The following is a 26,781-nucleotide window of genomic DNA, read 5'->3' as shown; positions in this document are numbered from 1 at the left end:
CGGACATTAGATAGCACATCATTTTCTTGCTACAATGTTACTGGTTTAAATTTTCTATGTGATATTTTTTCCTACGAGTTGTTACAGCACATTAGCGATAAACATGTTCTTCAGCATCTCCTGTCCGTTTTGATTGTGATTGTTTCCATAACCAGTACTGTGCTCCCACACTCAGCTCATAAAAAAATCAATTCAGAATGTAGAACTTCTCATGGTTGGGTTCTTTCTTTGAATGTCACGGATGGACCTTTGTTGACATACCATTCTACACATTCATGAAAACAAGATGTTCTCTAGTAGCATAGACTATCTTGGTAAAGCAGATTTTAAATAAATACTTCATATAATTTCAGAAATATATGGTATGTAGTAAAAGTGCATGTTTGCAACAGAGATGGCTAAGACCTGTTTATTAGCACTTGGTATTTTCAATTTTGTGCTTCACTTTATCACCAGTGATGCATCCTAAGCTTTCCTTTTGAAATGTATTCAAGTTTATTCCAGTAAGTTTATGGGTAAAAGTATTTTGCAACATCCTTAGCTCTACTTTTTCATTCACATACCTGCTACAATTCTATGTCCACATATTGTATTTTCACTGCTACTTCAGTAGCATTTGCATTTGTCCTCTGTTCCATCTCATACAGGAGTTACAGAGGCTTCTCTGCTCGTGTGGAACTTGTGTGATAATTTCTGCCACAGCCAAAATACCATCAAATCATTCTAACATGCACCTGAAAGTATGCTCTATGGAGAAGTTTTCCATTTTCACCTTGGCAGTGGCATCTTTTCTTTAAGGAGAACCACTTAAAATTTGGAAGGAGCAATTTCCTTCACATTCCTCATGGGCCTAAATTTACTGTATGGTCTCCTATAAAAAATTAACTCTGAAAAGAATATCTTTTCACTTTTTCAGTTTAACACCAGCATTGGTAACCATCAGTCCAAGAAAGTTTGTAAGATATTCTGCCAAATTTTGTTTCTCCTACTAATTCTAGTCTAAATGTTTTTCCTCTTAGTACTCCTAGTTAGACAGCAGTATACTGATACTATGCCTCCCTTCTTGATATTACCCGTATTGGTTCAAATGGACCATGTATGCTATCTGTAATACTACATTTTGAACTCCTACGAATGATTTACTGGCTCTTGGTCAAGTGGTAGAAGTAAGATTAATTTGGCTGCTTAATAAATCACAGAATTTCAGTTTAGTTACACACTACAGCCAATTTTATGTTGCCTGAAGTATTCAGAGGATATATTAAGGTCATACAGAGATACGCAGCAGGAACACAGATGTACGGTGATGTGAAATCACACGAGCGCCTTTGCTCAGAGCTGTTTTGGTTTATGAATGGACTTTATGAGTGTTGGTAACAAGGGAAGCCCCAGCTGCTTCCACACTGAGCTCCCCAGCTCCGCATTCCCACCCTCTGGGCTCCCAGCTCCACGTTCCCACCCTCCGGGCTCGCAGCACCCACCCTGGTTGGGCTCTGGACATTCTAGGAAGGCTACATGCAGCCACTAAGCACCAGAAATAAGTTTAGACCCAGGATGTGTCTGCGCACAGCTGGCTCTGGTGTCTGTGCTATCAAATAATCAGCTGTTGGTTGTTAGCTTGTTAAAGAATTCTGCATGTAGGCTTAGTTTGAAATGAAAAAAATCCTGAAAATTCTGGTAAGTTAAAAATAACTGGTGGGAATCGAAGAATAGAAAATAATTAATGAAAGTAAATATGACTTTGAAATTTGTGATTTCTTTTTTTCAGACTTTTCTTTGGTTTTGCCATTCGGTGTTTTCTTTGTGCTTGGAAAGAAAATAGCATTTAGATTATCTTCCATTTTAACACAAGGAGAAAGCTTGACAGAGATTTGTCTCTTGGTGATAAAGCTAGCAAAAATAGAACGCTTATGATAACCCTGCCTTTGAAAAACATCAGCAAAGAGCCCCCCGAGCTCCATGAACATGTTGCAGACTGCACATGTCACATAACTAAGGACTACAATTTTTTGCCTGAGGCTCCCACATTTAACAAAGGGAAACACTGCTTTCAACAAAAGATGCTGTTCTAGTTATGTGCCCTTTTACCCTGACAGAGAAACAGCTGGTATCATAAAGTCACAGCTAATTTGTATCATGTCTGTGCTAACAGTCAGATTCAGTTTGTATCAAACTTTCAAAGTTAGACTTAATACCAGTTGATGGATGACAGCTTTTCTCGCCTTCCCCTTTCTCAAAGCTTATTTAAACATCGCCCCTCATAAAAAAACCCAGTTCTCAAAATATAAATGGAATCTTTAATGTTTTACATAATGAGCATATACAAAAAAAGTTTAAAATTAAATTGGTAAGTCAAAATTCCTGAAGAACAGTTAGAAAATTACACCAGCGGTTCTGCAGATCTGTGACAAATAAATAGAGCTTCAGACAGACATGTGGGTACCAAGTGAAGTGGAAAAAAGTGGGGAAAAAAATCTCTTTTTAAAAAATACCTTGCCTCAGGTTATCTCTTGCATTTGTGGTATCTGTTGTCCTAAAAATATTTCAGTTTGCCTGCAGAGACTTTAAGGGCTTTTTCACGGTCAGCACTCAACAATTCAGGAAAGGACAATTTTACTTCTTTATTTTTCTTTTTCTTCTTCTTTCTTTTTTTCTTTTAAAGGGACCTGTTTCTCATTTAAGCTATTAAATGTCATCTACTCCCATGTTAAGATCCTCAAAGCAGAATGCCTGAGCTGTGTAAAGGGACTCCTCTGATAGGGAGATTCAGGCCCTTAACAGCCCCAAACCCACAGCGTTCGTGTGAGAAAGAGCTGCAAAGATCAGGCTCTTCTTGGAAAATAGACATAGGGGAGCTTCCAGACTCTGGGAGTTCAAGCTCAGTTCAGATAAACATCCAGCAGCGCTGGGGCACTCCCGAGGCTACCCTGCACAGCACCTGAGACTACAACATTTTCTTTAGACAAGATGTTCTCTTGAGGCTTCAGATACTTTCTGCTTCCCAATGATCTAGAATTATTGGACCGAGCCTCTTTCCTCCTGTGATCCAAAAACACCATCAAAATGCATACAAGGAAAATCTCACAACATCCTGAGAAGAGAGAAATACTGCTTTGGGAGTTTTGTTTCCTAACACGGTTCAGTAGTACGATTATCTGGGTTCCGAACAATTGGCTCCAGGTTATCTGAGATAAAGTTTTATGTAGGGGACCCATCTAAGTACTTCTAGCAAACAACATCCCTGGGAATTTCAAAGCAGCAGTATTTGTAGTGCAGTTTTAAAGTGGCAGAAGTGCTTATTGTGACTGAGCTGAGAAAGAGCAGTTGTCAATGAAGAGTGAGGAATCCCAGCTCCCAGCCTATCCTTCCCTCAGTGCATGCATTTCCTGCCTTAGAAGGTTAATATTGCACAGAAGACAGTAAGATACAGCTTCTGCTGTGCCTAAGCTGTGCTTGGCACTAGTTTCTGATGTACTGCTTGCCAGCTAACAGAGCCAAAGCACAGCAAGCTCCTGCCACATCCTCTCCAGCGAGCTATATCTGCTCCCTACCTACTGGGAAGATGCAGATAATCAACTCCACTCCCTTCACTCCGAGTGCAGCAGTGAGTCTGCCCCTATGTACGATCCTTGAGCTTGTTCAGTTTGTTTTTTTCTTCTGTTTTCAAACCTCTGTCTGGCAAGGCACAGTTTATTAGAAGCAGATTTCTCTTCCACTACTCAGTGTGTCAGTTTTACAATTCTTAGGTGGTGTAATTCCTGGAAAATAAAAAATGTTCTTCATCCAAAATTTTGGATGAGTCACAGCAGGTTTACTTGTTTTGATTCACCCTTAAACGCGGCATGACTTTCTACGTCAAAATGATGCTATGGTTTTGTTTCAGCTGCCTCTTAGCTACAAATTTCTTCCAAGTGATAAGACTTGTAGAAAATGACACGCACAAACTGGGCTCAGCAGCCACTGACGGGCAGCCACTGGATTTTCATGGGTTTGTGAACTGCATCAGGAAGAAAGACACTCCCCAGGCTTGATTCCCTGGCATTAAACCAAGCAAAACTCCAAACCATTGGCATTAATGCTTTTTCAAAAATGCAGTGCTACACAAAAACTACCAGATTCTCATCATACCAAAAAAATGCCCCAGCTATGCATAGAAGTTGCCTGAAGTTCTCACACCTATGGGAAAGCTCAGGCCAGTTTTGATGCTGTATATCCATTTCCCATCAGAGAGAATGGATAAGAGAAAGAAGACCTCACACTCATCTTGGTGTAACTCACCACAACAAAGCCACAGAAAAAAATAATGCTTGGAGGCTATACAGAAGTGCTTTCAGTCCTGAATATTCAAGAGAAAGGCTAGAGAAAACCTTTCTTACACAATGTTTCCTAATGGCAAATATCTTAACATAAGGTACATTTCCAAGGAAGATGAAAAAGATAAAAACCAGCCATCACTAGCCAGTGTGTTTGAACCTTAACCTTATATGGTATCACTTCTTTCTGAAAGTAATTTAAAGAAGCATGTCTGTTTGTCTTCCAAAGTCAGATTTGCCAGTATGCAAAAATTAAGAGTTACAGATCCACCACATGGATACCAAACTATACTAATGTATTTCATACCTAGATACAGAGATATGCCCAGTTTCTAGTACTGTATTGAGATAATACTCGTTTTTGCCTTTCCTAATGATTGTAATGGTCCACACCATCTTCTTCAATGATTTTTCTAAAGGCAACTACTGGCATTTTTTGGTGGTATTTTCCATGTCCCCTAGAGATCATGCTTCCATTTGGCCAGAATTGCAATTTGGAAGAGAAGGTTAAGTGTGGAAGTTGCTACCAGGTTTTGCTTTTTATTCTTGACAGAATTCTTCAAACACTTTGACAAGTTCAGTGCAAGTGCTGTAGGATTTCAGCATTGACAGATGGAGCAGATGAATTGATCACTGAAGGACAGTATATTTTCAGATGTAACTTAAGCATCAAAATAAGACACCAGGTCAGAAACACACTGAAGAGCAAGTCTCAGTTTTGAACAACTGAAGTGCTTGTTTCAGCACCACAGTCTTCATACTCAGATGTGTCTACAAACACAACTCCAGTTGCCAAGCTGACAGAAAAACTCTGGAGGCTGGAAACCATGTCTCCTCTCTCTTTGGATCAGATTTTTAAGGAATTCACATACCTTAAGAATGCACCACCCAAGGAAGCACATTGAAAAGAATCATAGAATCCTTAGAGTTGGAAGGGACCTTTAAAGGCCATCTAGTCCAACTCCTCTGCAATGAACAGGGACACGCACAACCAAATCAGGTTGCTCAGAGCTTGATTCAGCCTCACCTTGAAAGTCTCCAGGGATGGGGCATCAACCACATCTCTGGGCAACCTGTTCCAGTGCCTCACCACCCTCACTGTAAAAGACTTTTTCCTTATGTACAATCTAAATCTACACTCTTTAAGCTTGAAGCCATTTCCCCTTGTTCTGTCACCACAGACCCTGCTAAAGAGTCTGTCCCTTGGGATATGGGAACATAAGTTCAGTGATCTCACCGGAATAATAGTTTCATGAGAAATTTTAGAACGTTTAGTCTAGTCCTGAATCAGAATTTCTCAACTTGAAATATCAAAACTTTTGACAAACTGTAAAGCCCAGCTTATGTCTGGCTTCAGTCTTAAATACTCCCACAAGGCTCAAAAGTAATGTAGAACTCCAAAACAGCAATTAGGGCAGAGAACAGCCTGCAACAATTGTCAGTCCATTCAGCACTTGCACAAACTAACTCAGAAGCATATGCAAAGTTAAATTTGCTTCCCCAAGGAGAACAACAAAAACAACTAAAAGGGGCCCAGACCCAGGATTCCTGATCGAGGGAGGCTACTGGAGATGAAAGGAAACGCAACAAGTCTTCAGTCTTCTCCTCCTTCTCACTGCTCTTACCAAAAAAAGGAGGAACAGAGCAAAGATACAGTGGAACAGGCATATGGAGAGCACGGGCACCCAGCAGAGAGAATTAAAAGCTTGCTATACCCTGAATTAACAAAGATGGTGGTACTTAAGGGAGTTGCTTTGACCCTGGTGCAATATCTGTGACCCTTCCAGGCTGCTGTCACAGGCATTGCTTGAACTTGGAGCTGGTCATCTGTATGTCTTCAGTCTGGAATTGCCATGTATTCAAGGGGGTAAAGTTTATGCACATCATAAACACAAAGAAGAGAACAAAAATAGAGCTAAGAAACACATATTCGAAATAGTCAGCAAACATGGTTACCTGGAATCTCAGGACCCCTCAAAGCCCACACTTGCTCCAAAAAGACAAGTGAATTTGATTTAAATACAATGTAAGACTCTCACAGCAAGCAAAAAACCTGCTGAAATCCAATGAAGAAATAAAAATAGCTACTGGAAGAACAGCTGTATGCCTTCAAAGTGATTCTTATAAAATTCAAAGATTTTTATTTGAAAATAAAATTCAAAATAAAATCCTTTAGCATCTACTCTGAAGATAGATTGTGGTGACAGAGGCCCCAAAAAAATAAACGTTCAAGACCTGACTGCAGACCTGCCTACTGGTTTGGATTAGCCCCCGAAGAAGCAGGTAAAGGACACAAGGGAAAAAAACAGAGAGAGAGAAAGGTTTTAAGTTTAAAAAAAAAAAAGTGCTGAAATACTATTAAATTTCCACTGGCAAGGAAGTCTGAGGTAAATACTTTAATCATACTCACAGGAAAGCAATCAGAGGAAATATTCTGAACCTTTCAGTAATGAACCAGATGCTGATGAATTCCAAACGCCGACTTGAGAAACTAGAGGTGATCACTGTAGAGAAATGAAAGTAAAGAATGTCATTTAGCATATTGCAGATATGAAAAAAAAATACATCTTTGGTAAAGTTTTCCTCAGTAAAAACCCAAAAACCTTTTTTTTTTTTAATACAGAATAAAATAAAAGTAGTAGAAGAAAATAGAATAATATGGAAAAAAACTGCAAAATAGATGAAATGCAGAATCAACAGCTCTATAAGCTACAAATTGACAAAGCAGACTGATTTCCCAAAAGCACTCAGTCACTAAAACCTCTTGAAGAAGTGAAGCTGTTGTAGGCTAAGCAGAACAATATTTTTGTGATAAATAAGAGACAAAGCAAAGCATCATGCTAGTGGTAAGCTGCCACAAGAGAGAAAGGTTTCCAGTGGACCTCCCTAGGCATTGGAACAGCTGCCCATGGAAGTGGTGGAGTCACCATCCCTGGAAGTGCTTAAGGAAAGGATAAATGTTGTACTTAGGGGCCTAGTGGGCAATATTGGTGCTAGGTGGAGGGTTGGACTGGATGATCTTAGAGGTCTTTTCCAATTTTAATGATTCTATGATTCTGTGATCTATACTGTGGTGTTCAACGTCTTCATAAAAGCACTCTGCAAAAGCAGATGAACAGTGATACAGAATGATTCACCGTAATAAAATCTGAAATCAACACAAAGAGCTAGCCAAAGTGTTCACAGAAATTAAGGTTCAAGAAGGAATTAAAAAATGATGAAGGACTGTTCCAACAATGAAATGAAATCAATAAAATACGGTAGTCTGGATGTGACCTCTACATCAGAAAGTCCCAAAGTAAAGATCACCATACTCTTGGAGAGCATTTAAAAGGAAGAGCCATTCCATGCTCACCTGCTTTCAATTGCTTTACTGCAACTATCTCAGTGTCTCAGTCAGAGAGGGATGCTGGTCTTGATAGAGCTTTGCTTTGAGCCAACATGACAGTAATTCTTTAAACGTCAGCTCAGAGAGCAGAACAAATGAGCTGCTGTTCTGACATGAAGGCAGTACAACAATTTGTGGATGATCTAGTAGAAATATTTAATAGACACCAGGAAATACAGTAAGATCAGGTTTCATTGAAACAGAGTAGTTTTTTTTCTGTAGACTTCCTCTGCATTCATCTACCATCTTGGCATACATGCACACATTGCAGTAAAAATAAAAACTGTAAGCTTTCTTCAGAGAACCCTGCATGGTCCATTCTCTTTAGACCCAAGGACCTTCATACGAAGCATCCTGTTGCCAATAGAGGAAATATATGATTAAAATCACCAAAGCCTTTCTTCAGCAAGTTAGGATCACAGTGTGGGACCATATTAATTTCTTGCTATTTACAGGAAACTCACAGACTTTGTGGGACTCTTGATGTAAATAGCTATTCAATAATTTAAAAAAAATGATTTTACAGTCTGATCTCTTAAGTTTTATAGGCACCTGTCTGTGATTTATATCATTGATAATGTTGAGGCTGATCAAAAGCAAGATTTTGATTAATTTCATTAAAACATTCCATATTAGAATCAAAAGAGACCAGAATCCCCTTTTGATGCCTACTGTCACTATGCGTGTATCTCACAGCAGAATATAGCACAGTAAGGGGAGATGTCTAACCCTCAAGGTCTGAGAAGAACAACCAAGAGCTTCAAATCATCATCATCTCACTGGTTAATCCGGCTTGCAAGCAAAAGCATGTATGGGCTATATCAGTTTGCAAGGTTATAACTTATGCATAGCATAAAACCCTTCCAAGTCTCCAAACTCAATTGCACTTTTTCACCAACTAGAAAACTTGCTTTTTGCCCATTTCTGTTTTTTTTTTTTAGTATGCATCACCTGATGCACAGCATAGCAAGATATCAGACATGGTCTGAATGTTGTGAAGGTATACATTACATGGGGTCCTGGTTATAACAGGCTTTTTTGGCTTCAGACTTTGCTTTCTTCTAAACTCTTCAAGATTAAAAATAAACAAACAAAAAAAAGGAGACAGCCCATGTATAATTTTTTCTTACAGTCACAAAGACCTCTTCTGCTATTTTTCTTTAACTTGCTCAGTCTTAAAGCATCATTTTTCTGAATTAAGATCAACATAATTTTTATTATCAATAAAATAGCTGAAATATGTTTGTTCACTATTTGTTATCCAAAAGAGAATCTGTTATACCACAGTTCCATTGTGAGCTGATTATGAAGGCCTAAGAAAATTTAAACAATCAGGAAATTTCCATAGATTTTAAGCATGAGGGAAATTCAGGCTGAGGTCAAAAACCAGACTTTGTTAATCTAAGTCCTCCAATCCAAGAAACATCACTAAGGTTTGGACACATTTAAGACTGTAATTTTCTGTGGTAAAAAATGGCAGATTTTTTTTCTTTATACCAATTTTTAAGTCCTCTAAATTCCCCCAACAATAAACACTATATTATACCTCATATAGTCCCACCCTACTCTACTGATGAAGTCAGTTCCATTTCACCAGGTAGCTTTGAATAGAAATGAAGTTACAGAGCTCAGTTACCAAAACTGTATTCTTCAGGTGCTCCAGTTTCTCCATTAGCTCAATGGCTGGGGCTACAATAGGGCTTGAACCAAATCTCTTCCTGGATGGATTTTAGCCTACATCTTCCTAAAGAACACTTTAGCACTCGGATGTACGTCCTAGTCCTTTCCTGTCAGCACTGGTGTTAAGAGTATAAGAGAAGCTGTAATACAATAAAGGCCCAATCAGCTCAGTATCCTGTCACTGATAGTAGGTAGCCTATATTGAATCCTTAGGGTATAGCATAAGAACAGGGAAAACATAGAATAATGATTTCCACAAATATTCCTCCAGCTTACAACTGGCAACTTCCAGAATGTTTGATTCAAAGGTGGAATTTCTGTATTTACTTATCTCCATGGCAGCTTTTTTCCATTATTATTTCCAGTAGCTGCAAACATTCAGCAAAATCCCACAGCAGAGAGTCCCACAACGTAATTATGTGCTATGTGAAGATATAGCTCATACTGGACATGTAATTAAAGCTCCAGAGTGACACTTAGGCTCAGCTATGCCACTTCCCTGCTGAAGGATCACTCACCTAATGGACAGTTAGGTGTGGTACACAAATAGGAAGCATTCCTCATTGCACCACATATAATGGAGCAATCCCAAATTACCCAATAGCAACATAGTTAAGAAGCTGTTTTGGAAATAGGACATCTGGGTTTCAGTCCCAATTACATATTTAATCACTTAGGAAAGTGAAATAACATCAGTAGAAGAGAGTTGGAGCACCATAAAAATAACTGTTCATTACAGTTAGAGAGTGGACTCCAAAATTTCTTTGAACAAAGGAGGTAACCCAGTCTAATGGACTATGCATTAGTAATCAATTAGATAAAAGGATTCCTGAGGTCTTTAAAAATAATATTTCATCAGTTCAGGTTGCAAGACACCTGTGGAGATCAGTTAGTCCAATTCCTTGTTCAAAGTAGCTTGCCCAGGATCGTGTCCAGTCAGGTTTTGAATATCTCAAAAGATGGAGACTCCACAGCCTCTAAGGGCAAATTCTTCCAGTCGTTATCATTTAAAGTTATATATACGTATTATGTTTAAATGTTATTTTCTGGTTTTCAATTTGTGTCCCATTCACCATGGCCTGTCACTGGGCACCACTGAGAATAATCTAGTTCCATTTTTTTTTGCCATCTTCCATCCTCATTCCCTTGAAAAGGCAGAGAGCAGCTGTTAAATGTGAATCACATTCCAGTTAACAGCAGAAATTTTTGTCCATAGATTTCAGCATTGGCTCTTGTGCAAACCATGCTTAAATAAATTGTATAGATGAAGTATTTCTTTGCTTATCCATTCCTTCCAGATCTCCTTTTCCCCTTTTGGTCTTTATTTCAGGATTGACAGATAGTTTATTTACTTATGAAGACATCACAGAGGGAACTATATGCTAGTGCACAAAGGTGGGTTTTCATTAGAGTATTTAGCAAATAAGCATTGTCAACAGAAGAGGGGCAAAAGAAACCTCATACACATCCCTTTGCTATGCAAACAGGTGCCCAAGGTATTTGTTTTCCAGGAACAGCTAAAATGGGGAGGTGTGTCGTCTCCTGTGCACGGCTCACCTAACCACTTCTGAGCAACTTATCAGTACACAACATCAGCAAAGTAAATAAAAACACCTAGTAAGTCTCTTGCAGCAATACTCTTAAGTGAGAGTTTAAAGTCATTCTTAAGGCCCGTTGACTTCAGGCTAAGTACACACTTGCATGTTCTCTTGAATGCAGGCATTTTGCCGTATCTGATCTCTACTTCCCAGAAGGCAGCAGCCACCCTCAAGTTCTCAATTTCTCTGTCAATGTTATGACACTGTTATGACACAACCATGACTGCAGTAGTATTGCCAAGCCCCAGATTTCTGGGTACTATACAGACAACAGGACAAAAAGGTAGTTCTTACTCCCAGAGAGTTTATAATCCAAGTACAGGAGAGACAAAACTACACATTATATATCTCTGATCCAATACTATTCTCGGAGAACTTAATATAACATTATTACATTAACACATTATTAAAGAAGTTTAGAGTTCAACTGCTATCTTAACCTCAGCTAAAAAATGATCACTAGGACTGATTTTCAGTGAAATATTTTCATCTTCTAAATAGGTGGCTCCATGTATGTATCACTTAGTTTTTAAAAGTTATGAAGCCCTCAGTCCATTACTTTATCTTTCTGCAAAGAAAAAAAAAGGATTTTGGTGATGAAGAAAAGCTTCAATAAGTACAGGTTCATATGGAGAACATGAACTGCAGGAAAAAGTTTCCTACTCTTATATTTTCTGGATCAAAATATAAGTTCTGGTTTCTAGATTATGAAAGACACAGGCTGTGTAACGTACAGCACTGATGGTCCTGGTTGTCCAGTTGTGTTCAGGGTCTGGAGGTCAGAGAAGAGGAAAATCATGCTGTCAACAGTGCTTCTTCCAGCCCAACTAGAGGATATATCAGATATCTGAAGAGCAGGGAGAAAACAATTCTTGTCTAAAATCCACTTGCTCTTTGCAGTTCAACATCTTGAACACTTTCAATCCACTCCCAGTGTTACGGACATAGCAGTACCCAAAATTGTTCTCCAGAAGAGGGCTCTGGGAGAACCTGAGCACGCTGCATCCCATGTGGCAAGCTGCTCAATGAATGTTCTCAATTACAGCTTGAATTGGAGCTTATAATCATGATTGTTTTTTTTTTAAACAATGCCAGACAGTCACATACATTAGGTGAGAGAGTCTGTGAAGGAGAAAGATTAATCTCTTCCCTTCAGCCAAGCTGCTAATATCCTTTCAACAGCAGCTCATCTGACCTACAAGGTTTCAGGAAATAGCATATTTCTTGTGAACCATCTTAAAATTCCAGTTTTCCTTACATTGATCTCAGCAATAGAACATCCTAAGACTCTGGTGAACTATCACAGTTCCACACACAATATTACTCCCTCAGTGTAAGTGAGCAACTTTTTGATATATATACGGATATATTGTCTTTTGTTCGTCATAGCCTGGCATGAGACTGGAAAGACAAAAGAACTGGAGTTAAACATGACCAAAAAGCAGGACTAGATATGGCTCATAACTAGTGGAAGTAAACTTCAAGTTCTTTGCATAGTTATTCCTGAAAGTAGAAGCTAACAAATAAGCAAAGAATGTGTACATCTGAACAGATGTGGGCTGGAACATCATCCTCTGCCACACAAATATAGCACTTGCTTCCTTCTTTGGCCATGTGCATGCTACTAAGCAGAAACCATTTGCTAACCACACAGCAGTGGCATCCACGTGAGCAGAAAACCAGAGTCCTCATCTCTTCCTGCTTTGTTCAGCACTTACTGCCCACAGGAATAAACAGAGGGTTGTTCTCTTTGCTCACTCCACACAGGGTCTACTGTCACATAGACATCAGTGGCAGCAGGAACAGATCAAATGTGTTCCAGAAGATTTGTTCTCATGTAAGCCTGTCCCACCAACAAAGCAGCAACATGTGCAGAAAGGAAAAGCTGATTCAGGGAAGGTTTTTCCCTTCATCTGGAAGGACGAGCGTTTTTAAATTTAAAAATCAAAGCCTGCCATGTTCCTTTTTGATCATCTGGAGATTGAACATGAGCTCCCCTACATCATCAGCAGTTCACACAGGCATGTCTGCTACATAACATGCTGTCAAAGGAAAATATTTCCTGATAATAAGAAGTCTCAAATTCCTTGCAAATTTACATCTCCTGAGATATACACTCAACTGGCTGCTGCAAAGCTTTTGAAGTGTCTGCTATCAACTGCCATTACAACTGCAAGAAGAGTGGGATTCATTGTCCCATTTCAAAAAAGTTTGCAGCAAGATTAGAGCTCTGATCCAAATATTAATAATTCATAAAAAATCACTGCATAATAATTCAGAAAATAGTATTGCAACAGACAACAAATGGAAACCAACTGATTTAAAGCATATTTTGACAGCTGCTAGCATCATTCAACATGAAGAATGAAGGAATTTGCTCAAAAAAAATGTAGAGAACTGCAGAAGTGCAGCTAAAAAATATCTGTAACAACAAAAATCTTGTCTCTTGTGAAAGCTCCAATTTTCTCCACTTTTATGTCTTTTTAAGTTATTGAACATGAACATACTGCTGGGATGGGTGTCAGGAGAGAGGGAGTTACAGTTGTGTCCTTTTCAGAGAATTCCAATTAATGGCATTTCTGAGAAGAATTCTGATTGACAGGATTAGTGCCAGCACTAAAAGTTACTATTTGGGGATCCTGGAGCTCATAGCTCCCATAAAAATAAAGCAGTTTAGAAAAGAGCTTTGTGCAAATGAAGGCATTGCCTCAGCAGGGAAAGTTCATGTGAACCTCTTTCTGTGGCTTCCCTTCACATGGGTTTTTCACTGGAGATGGGATAATGGAGTCCCTGGAGGATGGTCTCCCTGGAGTGCAGAAGGATGGATTCAAGTTTTCTACGTTAGTCCTTGGGGAACATTTCTATAATGAGACAAAATGAAACTCAAAGAATGAATGTTCCCAAACTTTGTGGAGGGGAACATATGGTTCCACTTTCTGTGCTTCAGGATTTATTTTGTGTTTGTATTGGATACCTTTTACTTTCGTTTTTCCAATTCACACCACCTTCCTCCTAATACATTCTTCTAGTATTCTCCTACTAAAAGTCAGCCCAAAACACATGATTTCACTACTACTCTAATCCATGATAAAGAACTTGGGACAAATCATTCAACTGACCACAAGCATTGCATTTTATTTGATTACTATCAGATCTTTAAATACTAACCCAAAGTAAACCATCTTTTAGAAGGGGAAAAGCATTACATGCCAAAACAATAAACTGGAAATTATCAAATGCTGCCTTTTCCAGAAATCTCCACTCTCCTCTTGCAGCCTTAAAAATGCATGGGTAGCAATATTTCTTCAGATTAGGATTATTCACATTCATCCTTGCCTTTCTGGATTCTAACTAAGGCAAGATAAGCAGAGCTCTCAGAAGAAAAATATAGTACACTAGAATGCTACCATTTATTCTAGAGTAACCAGTGCAAATAACTTTTAAATGGCTATATTATGTATGGAAAGAATGCAAATTATGCATTGTAAAAACCATCCTGGTAGCAACATTGTTGGCAATCAATACATGTAGTTGTATCTTCTTCCATGGTTTGGTTCCAGTGACCCAACAAACCACTGCTTTTTTTCCAGCAACTACATTTCTGTTTGGGAATAACTGTAGCTTTGATGCTGTCAGCTCCCTTTGCTGCTGGCACTCCTGTGTGAACCCTTAATGCTACAGCATTACCATCTCAGCTTTAATTAGCTTAACCCATACTCCTAACTAGTCAGAAACCTCTAAATATCCACATAAATCTTACATTCTAGTTCACTCAAGGAAACTAGATTGATTTTTACAGAGAGACGGTACCTTCACTATACAAGTCATCAGCTCTGTCGTGACTTGCTGAGAAATGGATCATCATCCCGAGTTCTTCCTGTTCTGCCTGACTGAAGGAAGAAATGAAGTTTTTGGATGAGGCCTGTAAGCATGCCTATTTTCTACCCTTTCAGCTAATGCTTAAACACAAAAACTGGTAGTTTGCAATCACTCACCTAAACAAAAACCACCAAGGCTGCTCGTCAGTCTTCAAACACTACCTGTGTGCTCAGAGATACCTGAAATTTGCCAAACCCAAGTCATTTATTTTAATGAACTACAACTCATAAATTCAATATGCAGTTTAAATCTTTCCTCACTTGGCAGCCATATAAAACAGAATGGAATGTGCACATAAAAAAAAAAAGTTGTTATCCTGGTCACACCTGTTACTTTTCCAAAAGGAAGGGCATGCTCAGGTACTGTAGATGAGAATCTAGATAACTGAGCTCCAGCTACTTGTTTAGACTGCTAGCTTTATTTTCAATGGTAGGAAATATTACATAAAATCCATGTAACACATACAAGCTAAGTGCAAATGATGAAAGAAATCAGCAAGGGAAAACAGGCCAGAGAGCTGTTGTGATGGAAGAATAGCAGCTGGGAAAACTGAAGTCAATCCAGCTATGTTATTTTTTAATTAAAAATAAACACGGGCTTTGTTGCCAAGGGATTGGTTAGCATTCCATTTAAAAAGAAAAAAAAAAAAGGAATGTTATTTTATTTCATTCTCATTCCCCTCCTTCCCTCCCACCCTCTCCTGTCCCTCCCTCTTCTCTCCCAAAGTATTTATAGATTCTGTAGAAAAAAAAGTTGTAAAATTTAGGTCAGTATGCAGCACCACACAGAGCTATCTAATGTTAAGGCTTTCTCATTCTCTCACATGAATGTTTTCTTGATAACCAGAGAATATCATTTTTAACTCTTGTTAATTGTTTCACCTTCAGTGCTGACATTGCTAGTGATACAAGTATTCATGACTGCACTAAGGCTGCACGTGTGTAACTGATAAAGGCTGTCTTTGGGCAGCACTTTTAATGAAGGTTTCAGCAGACCCACATTAACCCTTCCAAGTTCAGCCTGACTTTGATCAAATAATAACACATCATTTATTCAGGCCTGAACTGGAGTTTGTCCCATTTTTATGCAATTTGCTCATTTCTAAGAGCAAAGAAAATTAGCTACTAATGGTCTTATACTGTTTCTCTGCCTTTATCATGCCTGACTTCCAAGAAGCTTTCTTCTACCAAGGCCTTAGCTGCAGACCAGCCTTATCATAACCATTTCACTACACTGCTTCCACATCACATTTCAAAATCTGCCCTTACTTAATCAACTTTTACATTCTCTTGCCTCATCTGCTTTTCTAGTTATTTCCTTGCTGTTGTTGTAGTTTTAGGACAAAATTCGTAGAAAATCAGAGTCGTAGAACGGTTTGGGTTGGAGGGAATATTAAAGCCCATCCTGTTCCAACCCCCTGCCATGGGAAGGGCTGTCTCCCACCAAATCAGGCTGCCCAGGGCCCCATCCAGCCTGACCTTGAATGCCTCCAACGATGGTACATCCACAGCTTCTCTGGGCAGCCTGTGCCACTGCCCCACCACCCTCAGCATAATGAATTTCCTCCTAATATCTAATCTAAATTTCCCTTATTTTAAAGCCATTACCTCTTGTCCTGTCATCCCTCGTAAAAAGTCCCTTCCCATCTTTCCTGGAAGCCCCTTTATGTGCTGCAAAGCCACTACAAGGTCTCCCTGGAGCCTTCTCTTCTCCAAGCTGAACAAACACAGTTCCCTCACCTTTCTTCATAGGAGAGATGCTCCAGCCCTCTGATCATCTTTGTGGTCCTCAGATACACAACCAGAGGCAGTTGCTATTGTTCTAAGAAACATTATATAGGAGTTGATGTGGCAATTCCACTTTCCACTTCCCAAACAAATTACTGAAATGCAAATTTTCTATAGATATACACTTCTTCAATGTCTCCTTTACTGTGCAGGTACTGAAGCATAGGCATAATTTGCCCAGAAAGGCTGTGGACTCTCCTCCTCAAAGACCTTCTGCTCTGAGTGTCCCTGCTTGAGTAGGAGTTGGACCAGATGGATCAATGATCCCTTCCACCCTCAGCCATTCTGTGATACAACTGAACTGAGGTTGTTGTTGAAACAAAGAAGCATCATTATCATTCAGCTGGCTGCTGAGATAAGAGGATTCAGGTGAATAAAGAACACTTGCATCTACCTCCTGCACCTCAGATAAGTACCATCACGCATAGCAAATCACCAGACTAAGTACTGTTCTGGAGTAGGACTTGCTTGCATCTAGTTGGAGCCATTCGTTCACATTTTTAAAAACTCAACTGACAAAGAGAATAGAATATTTTTTATTCAGTTCTGAGAGGCTCTCAAAAGAGATCTGAATGAAAACAGTGTGCTGCTGGATGGTCAATGCACCCATATTTTCACAAGATAAATATTCCACCTCCATCCCTACTATACAGAGTGGTATTTAAATCTTCAATCTTCAAAAAGTAAAATGATGAGGCTCTGAAAACATCTCTGCTTTTCTACCTCATGAGGTCTTTATGCATTCCACTGCATTTCTAGAAAGATTCTGAATTTGCAAAGACTAAGATAAAAAATAATTTTTTATGAAGCCACAGTCACTATATGCCAACTCACATCCAGATTCCCCAAGTATTTGAATCTTCCATTAACTCCAGACAAAATCTAGGGTTCACCACAAAACATGAGGTTAACTACCCAAATAGCATAATGTGCATTATTTGCAACGTAACAGTAAGCACAGGAGAAAGAAGATACTGGGTTGCAAAAGAGTTTTCTCTACGCTTTGCATGTTTTTTGGAAGCAGAAAGAAAACCACATTAGGATAAGCAATATATTTGTTTTGTCTCAAGGACACTGACTCAGAAAGAAATGTTGCTGCAACCAGTGAGAGTTCAAGTTGTCGTTACACAAACCATATTGAAAAAAAACATATAAAAGGCTTTGGAACTCAAAAGTTATTCCTTGTTACAACCAAATATAAATAATTCAACAGTTTAGTGACCAGCACTATACAAAAGAGAATGATTTTTTCTGGGTAATTAAGCATTGAAGTAGAGCTGAAACTAATTCTGGGAAAATTAGTTCTCTTTTGCAGCAACACAAAATTGGATTCAGCAACAGAACATAAGAGAAAGGAGAAAAATAATAGTTTGACACTGGCAGAACCTAAACACGCTGTGCTTCAGGCTCAAGTTTTACACCAATTCCATGTAAGAATAGAATTTAGTTGAATTAAACATGATTGTAGGGGGAGTTTTGTCTGTCAGATGGTCAGTTGTATCCTGAGTCTATGTGAAAGGAGAGATGTGAGAGAAGAGCTTCTCAGTTAAACTTTTCCTTTTCCCGATAGGGTGACTATTTGACTACCAAAATAGCAACATCTTTATTCTGACTACTGAAGAGGATTCTGCTCTCCTCCTTACAGTATTTTTGCTTTTCTCCAAGATCTGCAACAGCTCAAAAACCAAAAGGTTAGAGAGGCTCATTTTATTGTCTGTGTAATGGCACGTGATGCACTCACACAAATACTGAAGACAACAGGGGAAACAGAAACTCAAAAATACGAATGGAAGATAAGAGATCTGTCCAGGAGGAAAGATTTGTAATAAAGTTACTTAGAAATGCTATTGGCCTTTCGAAGAAGAGCTGTTATATCAGTGATATAACAAATACATCAGACAATGATTCTGCTCAGTTTTAAATGAGTGGGAGGCTCTTCTTGTCACTGCTATTTCTTTTAAGACTCAGACCAAGAAGTTAGGCCATTGAAAATGCAAGCATGTGCCAAAATGGATAAAACATTTAAAACCATCCACATGTCCCATCTTCATCTGGCAAACAGAAAATGGAATGTTATTTACAGCCCTTTGATATTTCTTTTTTTCTCATGGGAAACTAGTTGATGTTGTCTATTGTCAGCTCTCATTGTTAACAACACTCAGGGAGAGTTTATTAATCTTATGTCCTGATGCCATTTGTCCAAAGAAAGCTTTCTATAAGGGTTGCATTAGACCAATAAACAGCCATGTATCAAATAGACATCATGATTCATTCACTAAGTGGAATTTAAGAAGACTGATGCTTAAATTTTATGTATTTCTTATTTTAAAACAGAACCTTCTTGTCAGCCTCAGGATTTCCTTGATCTTTATGATGCAGAAATATACCAAATCAAACAATAGCCTCCCGCTCCACTTACTTCTCCTACCACATAATGTAACAAAACCACATTTCAAAGAATATTATTCCAATTTGAGTATGTTCCATCTTCGTTTTCCAGTCCAATTGGAAATCTGGGAATTAAGTATTTCATATATAAAAGCAATGCCTAGCTTCATACATTCAAAGAATGCCAAGTTATGATTTCTCTGCTCTTCTCCTCTAGCTGAACAGCAGAGACCTACACTTCCAGAATGTCACACTGTGACACTGACATGAAGTTGTCAACAGCTGAGTTTCATTTTTGTTTTTGATACAGTACAATTTATAGAAAGAAAATTTGTCTGTAATCCCAATGCGTTACCTATAAGACCATCCTACCTATCACAAATTGCATCTACTTTATGCAGACTAGGAATAATTTTCTCAGTGGAAGCTGAGTGAAAAAAGCTGACAGAAGGAGAAGTTACAGAGAGAAGTCCACCCTATGCTTGGAAAACAATGCACTGAGAACACACAATGTAGTGTACATGGAAAACTAAGGTGCTGGGAAAGAGAATGTTAAAAAAAAAAAAATACAGGACGAGTGGCAGAAGCATCAAAGATGAAAATGATGGGAAGGACAGTTGGCACAGAGAGAACAAGACCAATGCGAGAACAGGTTAGCAGGTAGATGTTTAACAATAAACTAGAGCTGGGGCCATCATACTTGAGACTCAAAGCAGCTCTTACAGTTCCTCCAGTTTAAGGCTAAGGCTGGCTGAACTGCATGGTGTCACACTGAAGATACTACCATGCTATTCTTATATTTTTTGTATCCTCAGCGTTGCTTGTCTCCTCTACAGACAACAAAGTCAGATCATCTGCACAGTTTGATTTTGCATCTAGAAAAGAGGCCTGCATACTAATGGAGAAGGAATTCATGCAGATTTACTGTCAGATAGATGTACTGCAGAAAAAGCCTTATGATAACAAATATGCAGCAGGGCTCATTCTACCTTTCTTTCCAAAAAAAAAAATGAGATTAAAGAAAGATAACAAAAGGGGGAAAAGAAGAATGAGAGTTTGAGAAGTTATATGCCTGGTGTTGTAGCTCTGAGTGTAATTGACAAAACAGCTTTCGTCAAAACAATTAGATTGTTCTCTTCCAAGCTATTCATCATCACAGATATTTTTCTAATTTTGAATTTTACCCACTAGAGAGCAGAAACTTTCTGAATAATTATCATCTAGGGATACCTTAGCTGGAATTTGGAATGGTCAACATAATTCCTCCAGACAGTGCTTCTCGACTTTTTCCCATAGACTTTGATATTCCAGTGAAATGCCTAGCATGCCGATTCTGTGCTGCAGAAATTACCCTTCTGTGTGACCTGTCAAATTCAGTCGTTTGGCAGCAAGACTGAAAGCTAATAATATGCTCCCATTTGAGTGATTATCTATTTCTAGAATGCATTTGGAGAGGAAGGGGTGCAGGGCAACTGAACAAGTAATTATGAGTTTTCCCAAGAGATTTTAATGTTGATGTTGGGTTATTAGCCTCATAGAACAAAATCTTCCACTGATCTACAAAGCTAATAGAGTAGTGGTAATGGCAATAGCAGCTACGCCAGCCAAATTAAAAATGGACTGAACGGATCCTGACTCCCGGTTAATGCTTGGCTACCCTGCGTTTTCCATCCAGAGTGCCAGAGTAGGGCAGTAGCTTTAGCAGTCTTTCTTGTAGCAAACCACTTCTTCCATACCTAGAATTGCTCTCTGCTTCCCAGCTTGAATGGAACATAATTGAAATTCCACATTGGGAAGGTTCCATGTTATCATTATCTCTTCCCATGGCTAAGTTTGTGTGGTTTCTTGCAACACAGACTCACAAATATCTCACTCATCACCTTCAGTCAACATTCAAACACCGTAAAATGTGCATTTCTGTCTATGGTATACATATGATGTCCATTGCAACACTGAGTGATTCACAGCTTTCAATTTTGCAACAGCCCTATAAGGAAAGGAGTCATTTCTATTTTCATTTTACAATAGGTTGATTGTAACAAAGGAAGAATAAATAACTTATACACAGTCACAGACTTGTTGTATGAATGAAGAACTTACATGGACGCCTCCTGGTGTGTTAAATAGTGAACCAGCTTTTTTTTCCATCCTTTTTTTTTAACAGAAATAGATTGCAACTTTCTTTCTATCAACGAAAAAAATGCGTCACTTCTTAGAAACACAAAACTGATTTCTGTCAAATTCTTTCAGAGGTATTCCCTGAAAAGGGAGAGAGGGCAGTGACAAATGTGACAGAATTTGATAAGCTGCTGTCTATGCTAGAAATAACAATTCTGTTGCTGACAACTTCCTTGTTTGAACCAGAAACAAAGCACGCTCTTTATAGAGATTGAATAGACTGTTTATCCAGCCATAAATAACATCTAAACAATTAAAATAATGGGAGGACAAGAAAGGAAAAAAGAGTGGAACCTTCAGACAAGCCTCAAGTTAACATTATCCTTAGTGCCCTATTAGAACTGCAAGTAGGATCACCTGCAATTTCACCAAAAGTGTGAAGATCATACATGGTTAAATATCTGTTTACTTGATGTAGAGGCTGTGATTGTTGTTAGCCTCCCAAACTGTGCAACATCCTCACTTCAAGACGGATCTAATAAAATGATAGACATACATCAATGAGAAAGCTGAAAAACTGATTGTAATTTAACATTTCTACATGTGCCATGGTCTGAAAGGCTGTTGCTGCACTGGAATTCTTGAAGTCACAAAGTTCAAAAGTATACATTTATTTAATTTCTTCTTTCTTCTGAAGAGGAAAATATTCCCTGAGTACCTTCAGAAGTGGCATATGTTATGTATATTTACATTCTGACATGAAATCTCTATTTGCGCTTTTTCCGTGAGATCTTCCAAAAGATTCAGGAGCAGACAGATCAATTGTGAACCAAGCTCTCCTAGTTTTAGGGCAAACACACACAAAAATGATTTAGTCCTATTCCCATAGGTGCAGATTTTCCTGTAGATTGATTTGTCACCATTTTCAAATATCTGCCTTAATTGAGAGACGAGTAGGTTATTCTTAGTAGTCACGGCAGTGCTTTTTCTTTTCAGATGCCCCATGACTCTTCTCCATGGTACCATTTTCACAGTCAAATAACTGTGGTCCACACTATCTAAGTAAGCTTTCTTTCTAGAGCAGAAGGACAAAAAAACACGAAAGGTATAACCAGTTCAAGCTTGCCCTTACATGCGCAGCTTTTGCTTGGTATGCAAACAGTCCCTTCTAGGAAGGGAGAGCTGAACTACTTCAATGAGAGGTACAATTCTGAACAGATGCAGCTAAGCCCTTACAAATCCCTGGGGAGACATAGTTATTTCAATTTGAGAGCTCAGAGTGTGACTAAAAGTCTGAACACTTTGAAGATGACATAAATCAAAGTTGCCTCTTCTTCAACACAGCAATTTCCCCTGCTTCAAGTTCCTTCCACTTTAAGCAAATGGAGATAAATCAGTCTCTCAAAGTAACCTAGACTGTCCACTAGATTGTGTGAAACACTTTTTTTTTTTGTTGGCTTAAATAAATAAATAAATAAATAAATAAATAAATAAATAAATAAATAAATAAATAAATAAATAAAAGGAGAAGCTCTTTTTCCTCATGTCTGCTGGTACATCCAAAAAGCTTGTTATAATCACATGGTGTTGGGTGACTATTTGGCTGTAAAACTTGTACAGAATGTCATCTTCTTTCCAATTTAGACACAAAGGGAAGCCTCAGCACTGTGGTAAGAAGGGAAGTGTGGTGACAAACGACAAGAACTCTTGTGCCCGCAAGTATGCACCAACAGTAGAGTTTTCAATACCTTGTTAAGAATAACAATGTTAAAAAAATGAAGTCATGGAAGTGTCCCCATGTGTTCTGCTCCCTCCTCAGTGAGCACTAGTGCAATCAGATGATCATCTCTGCTCCCTTTTGGGTATCTCTGTGTGCTCTACATGAAGGTGGCAAGCAAAACTTCTTGCACAGAGATCATTTCAAGAATGTGAGCAGTGAGGTACAGCAGACACATCACTCAGCCTTAATAAAGCACATTAGTCTCATGACCACAGCTACAGTTGGTACCCCAGCAAGAGAAATTCTGGGACCACTCTGTACTAGAAAGAAATGACAGCAGTGTGCATGTCAGATCGGTCTGAAGGGTGAATACATCATTTTGATCCTTTCCTTAATCATTTGTCTACTATAGAATACCCAACAACACACAGATAATACAACACAAGAGGCTCAGTCTTTGCCACATACTTCGTACTGTCAAAAGACTTATTTTGAACCACCAAACTACAAGTGACTTTTGTCTACAAGACGTAGTCTGAACTCTGTTAATATACTAGCGTTACTACTCTCAGTGTGAAGAGTTTTGTTCTGGATTTAGTGTAACAAAAGACAAAATGGAGATAACACTAATATTAAACATTAATATACAAGCTAAGAGCTATCAGCGCTCTAGTCATAAATAGTTTATAATGGGCTAGAATATATTCTTAAGTAGAAATCAGCATTTGAGTGGGTTGCTGTATATTACTAATGAGCAATGTTATGTTCCACTGGTATCTATAAGATACATTAGTCATATCAGTAATTTGACTCTAAATTCCAGTGATCACTTGAAAAGTAAAGTTAGAAATAAGTTACTAAAGGGGTCTTAATTGAAAAGCCTTGATCATGAAATTGTGGAAGAGTATATTTAGTTTCACAGACCACCCATGACTTGCTCTCATGCTCCAAAATTGTTTTGACAGGCAAGAACTTGGCTTGGTCAATACACAGGTTACTAGGTAGAAACAAAAATATAGATTTCTGAAGACATAAAGTGCCCAAGCATTACAGAATTTAATGAGATACATTGCATCCAGTATTTTGGAAAATTTCTTTGGCAAAAGTTTATCACCTTCAAACTGAAAAAAAACTGGATGCAAGCCTGAGCAAACCACTCTAGCTGATGCTGCTTTGAGCAATGGCACTGGACTACAAAATCTCCTCAGTTCCCTTCCAGTTATGATTGCTCTGTGATAACTATACACAGATACATCATGCAATATATGCTGCACATATATATAACATGCGAACACAGAAAACATATCATCTTCTATAGTATAACAGTAGAACAGATCAATTCCTTAGGTTATAACCTATCTATTGGAAACTAGTCCTGCATATTACAATTTGCAGCAGTTGAGGATACGAACAATGCACATTAACAAAGTTTTGTTGTAAAGAGTAAATTTCAGTGGTACTCAGATAAAAATGCTTCTACCAGAAGATTTTTCTCCTTTTTTTTTTTTTAACTGCTCAGCATCTTACATGAATCTGCTCTAATTATTGCTATAATCAACCTCATAATTTACAATACAACATGCGATTAACATATGGTAAATAGCATTGGCCAATTAAACTATCATATGCACCATACATCTGATTTCTGTTTTCACTGGAATGCAGCTATTTGTGCTGGATCTTGTCCAGAGTCTCTGCTTTGGCTTCTAATGCTCTTTGGATGAGCAACCCTCAACTTTCTGCTATAGTTAAGTGGAAGACAAGATTTCTGCACATATGAATTAGGTCATAGATATGAACCTTGAAAGGAGGTTCGTTAGTCATTTTTAGAGCTCCACTACTTTAAAGTTGAGGAAAATAAATCACAGTACAGATCCCCTTCATCACTTCAAACTGTCACAACAGACAACAATAGACTTCTATGGATAACCAAGGATTCACTGTTTCCAAGGCCATCAGCAAATTCTCAGCATCTCACAGGTCTGGATGTTTTATCTCAACAAATCAATAAGAAATTTGCTATTAATAATCCTTTCCTTCAGAGGTGCTGCTTTCACTAGAGCAAGGATTCTTAAGTAGCAAAGTATCCCAGAGTCATAGAATTGTGTGAGTCAGGAGGCACTCTTAAAGGCCATCTGGAACAACTGCCCTGAAATGAACAGAGACATCCACAGCTAGATCAGATCACTCAGAGCCTCATCTAGCCTGACCTTGACCAGGGATGGGGCATCCACCTCACTGGGCTACTTGTTCCAATGCCTCACCACCCTTATCATAAGAAACCTTTTCCTCCTCTCCAGTCTAAATCTCCCCTCTTTTAATTTGAAACCATTTCCCCTCGCCCTGTCACAGCATACCCTACTAAAGAGTCTGTCCCCTTCTTTCTTACAGCCCCCCTTTAGATACTGAAAGGCCACTATCAGGTCTTCCTGGAGCCTTCTCTTCTCCAGGCTGAACAGCCCCAGCTCTCTCAACCTGTCTTCATAGGAGAGGTGTTCCATCCCCGGGATCACATTTGTGGCCCTCCTCTGGACATGCTCCAACAGATCCATGTCTTTTCTGTACTGAGAAATCCACATCTGGACACAGCACTCCAGGTGAGGTCTCTCCAGTGCAGAGCAAAGGGGCAGGATCACCTCTCTCATGCTGCTAGTCACACTTCTTTTGGTGCAGCCCAGGATACGGTTGGCTTTCTGGGATGTGAGAGCACACTGCTGGCTCAGGTCCAGCTTCTCATCCACCAGGACGCCCAAGTTGTTTTCTGCAGGACTGCTCCATCCTTATATCCCCCAGCTTGTACTGATAGTGAGGTTTGCTGCAACCGTGGTGTCAGACCTTGCAGTTGGATTTATTTAACCTGATGAGGTACTCCAGGACCACTGCTCTTGCTAGTCTAGGTCTCTCTGGAGGGCATCCCATCCTTTGGGCATGTCAACCACACCACATAGCTTGGTGTCATCCACGAACTTGCTGAGGGTGCACACAATCCCAATGTCAATGTCATTAATGAAGATGTTAAAGAGCACTGGCTTCAGGACTGACTGCTGAGGGACACCACTTGTCACTGATCTCCATCCAAGCATATCACTGTTTCAAAGTGGTATATGCCTAGAGGCTAAAGGACTGACTTTTCCTTTTATCGGCCTTACACAGAGCCCCCAGCTTCTGCTCCTGACAGGAGCACAAACACATGGTGCTCAGCAAACCACAGAACAGAGATATCACATATGAAGTCTCCTCTTGCACAATAAAAAAGAAAAAGAAGAAAAAAAAAAACTAGGAATTCTAAGCAACATGACCAAACTTTGAAGGAAAATTGAGAATCATCTTAGAACTTTGATAAGCATTGCTTATGAACTTTCCAAAATTAAAATCAAAGGAAGACATTCCAAATTGAAGAAACCACCACAGAAATTCTTTGCTTTTACCTGCCTCAGTAATATATGCTAGAGGAGCAAAAGAGATCTTTGTCCAATAGTTTCTACTGCTGGTCGACTGACAATTTTATTTATGGTCCAGAGGAACAGCATGCTAAGGAGGCAGTCACTGCCACCATTATTACTCAAGCTACAGAAGAGCCTTTGAAAGATATCCTGTTACCAACAAAAGAAAGCTGTATGCTAAGACTCAAGAGAAGACTTCTCTGCCCACCTCTGCCATGTAATTTGGGAAAGGGTTTGGAATGAGATCAGGGATGGGGGTTTTCCTCTGTCCTTCTCCCTTCCTGCCCTTTGATTCTTATCTGGTCAGATGTTAAGTCTGAAGTCCAGGGATGTTTTTCATTATTAACAGTTCTTAAGTTCTTCATGCATGGAGTATAAAACTATTAACTCACTTCAGATAATGTAGCATTTCAGTTTCTTTGCTCCAGGATAAATTTAGAGAAAATACCGACAGAAAGTCAAAGGAA

At 38.9% G+C, this 26,781-nt stretch overlaps 1 protein-coding gene across 3 annotated transcripts in view; it reads right to left on the bottom strand.

The window, feature by feature from the left end:
- The window catches only part of CALD1 (caldesmon 1), a 187,712-nt gene that overhangs the window by 108,071 nt on the left and 52,860 nt on the right, over positions 1-26,781 (bottom strand). For all 3 annotated transcript variants that reach the window (XM_021390571.1, XM_021390531.1, XM_021390551.1), the window contains exon 2: positions 6,724-6,817. The gene's annotated coding sequence lies outside the window, so the exon portion shown is untranslated. The remainder of the gene's footprint in view (positions 1-6,723; positions 6,818-26,781) is intronic.

This window comes from Numida meleagris, chromosome 1, assembly GCF_002078875.1.
Source record: "Numida meleagris isolate 19003 breed g44 Domestic line chromosome 1, NumMel1.0, whole genome shotgun sequence".
In the NCBI taxonomy this organism is placed as follows: Eukaryota; Metazoa; Chordata; class Aves; order Galliformes; family Numididae; genus Numida; species Numida meleagris.
The sequence above is the reverse complement of the archived record's forward strand: the minus strand, read 5'-3'. Positions and strand labels throughout refer to the sequence as shown.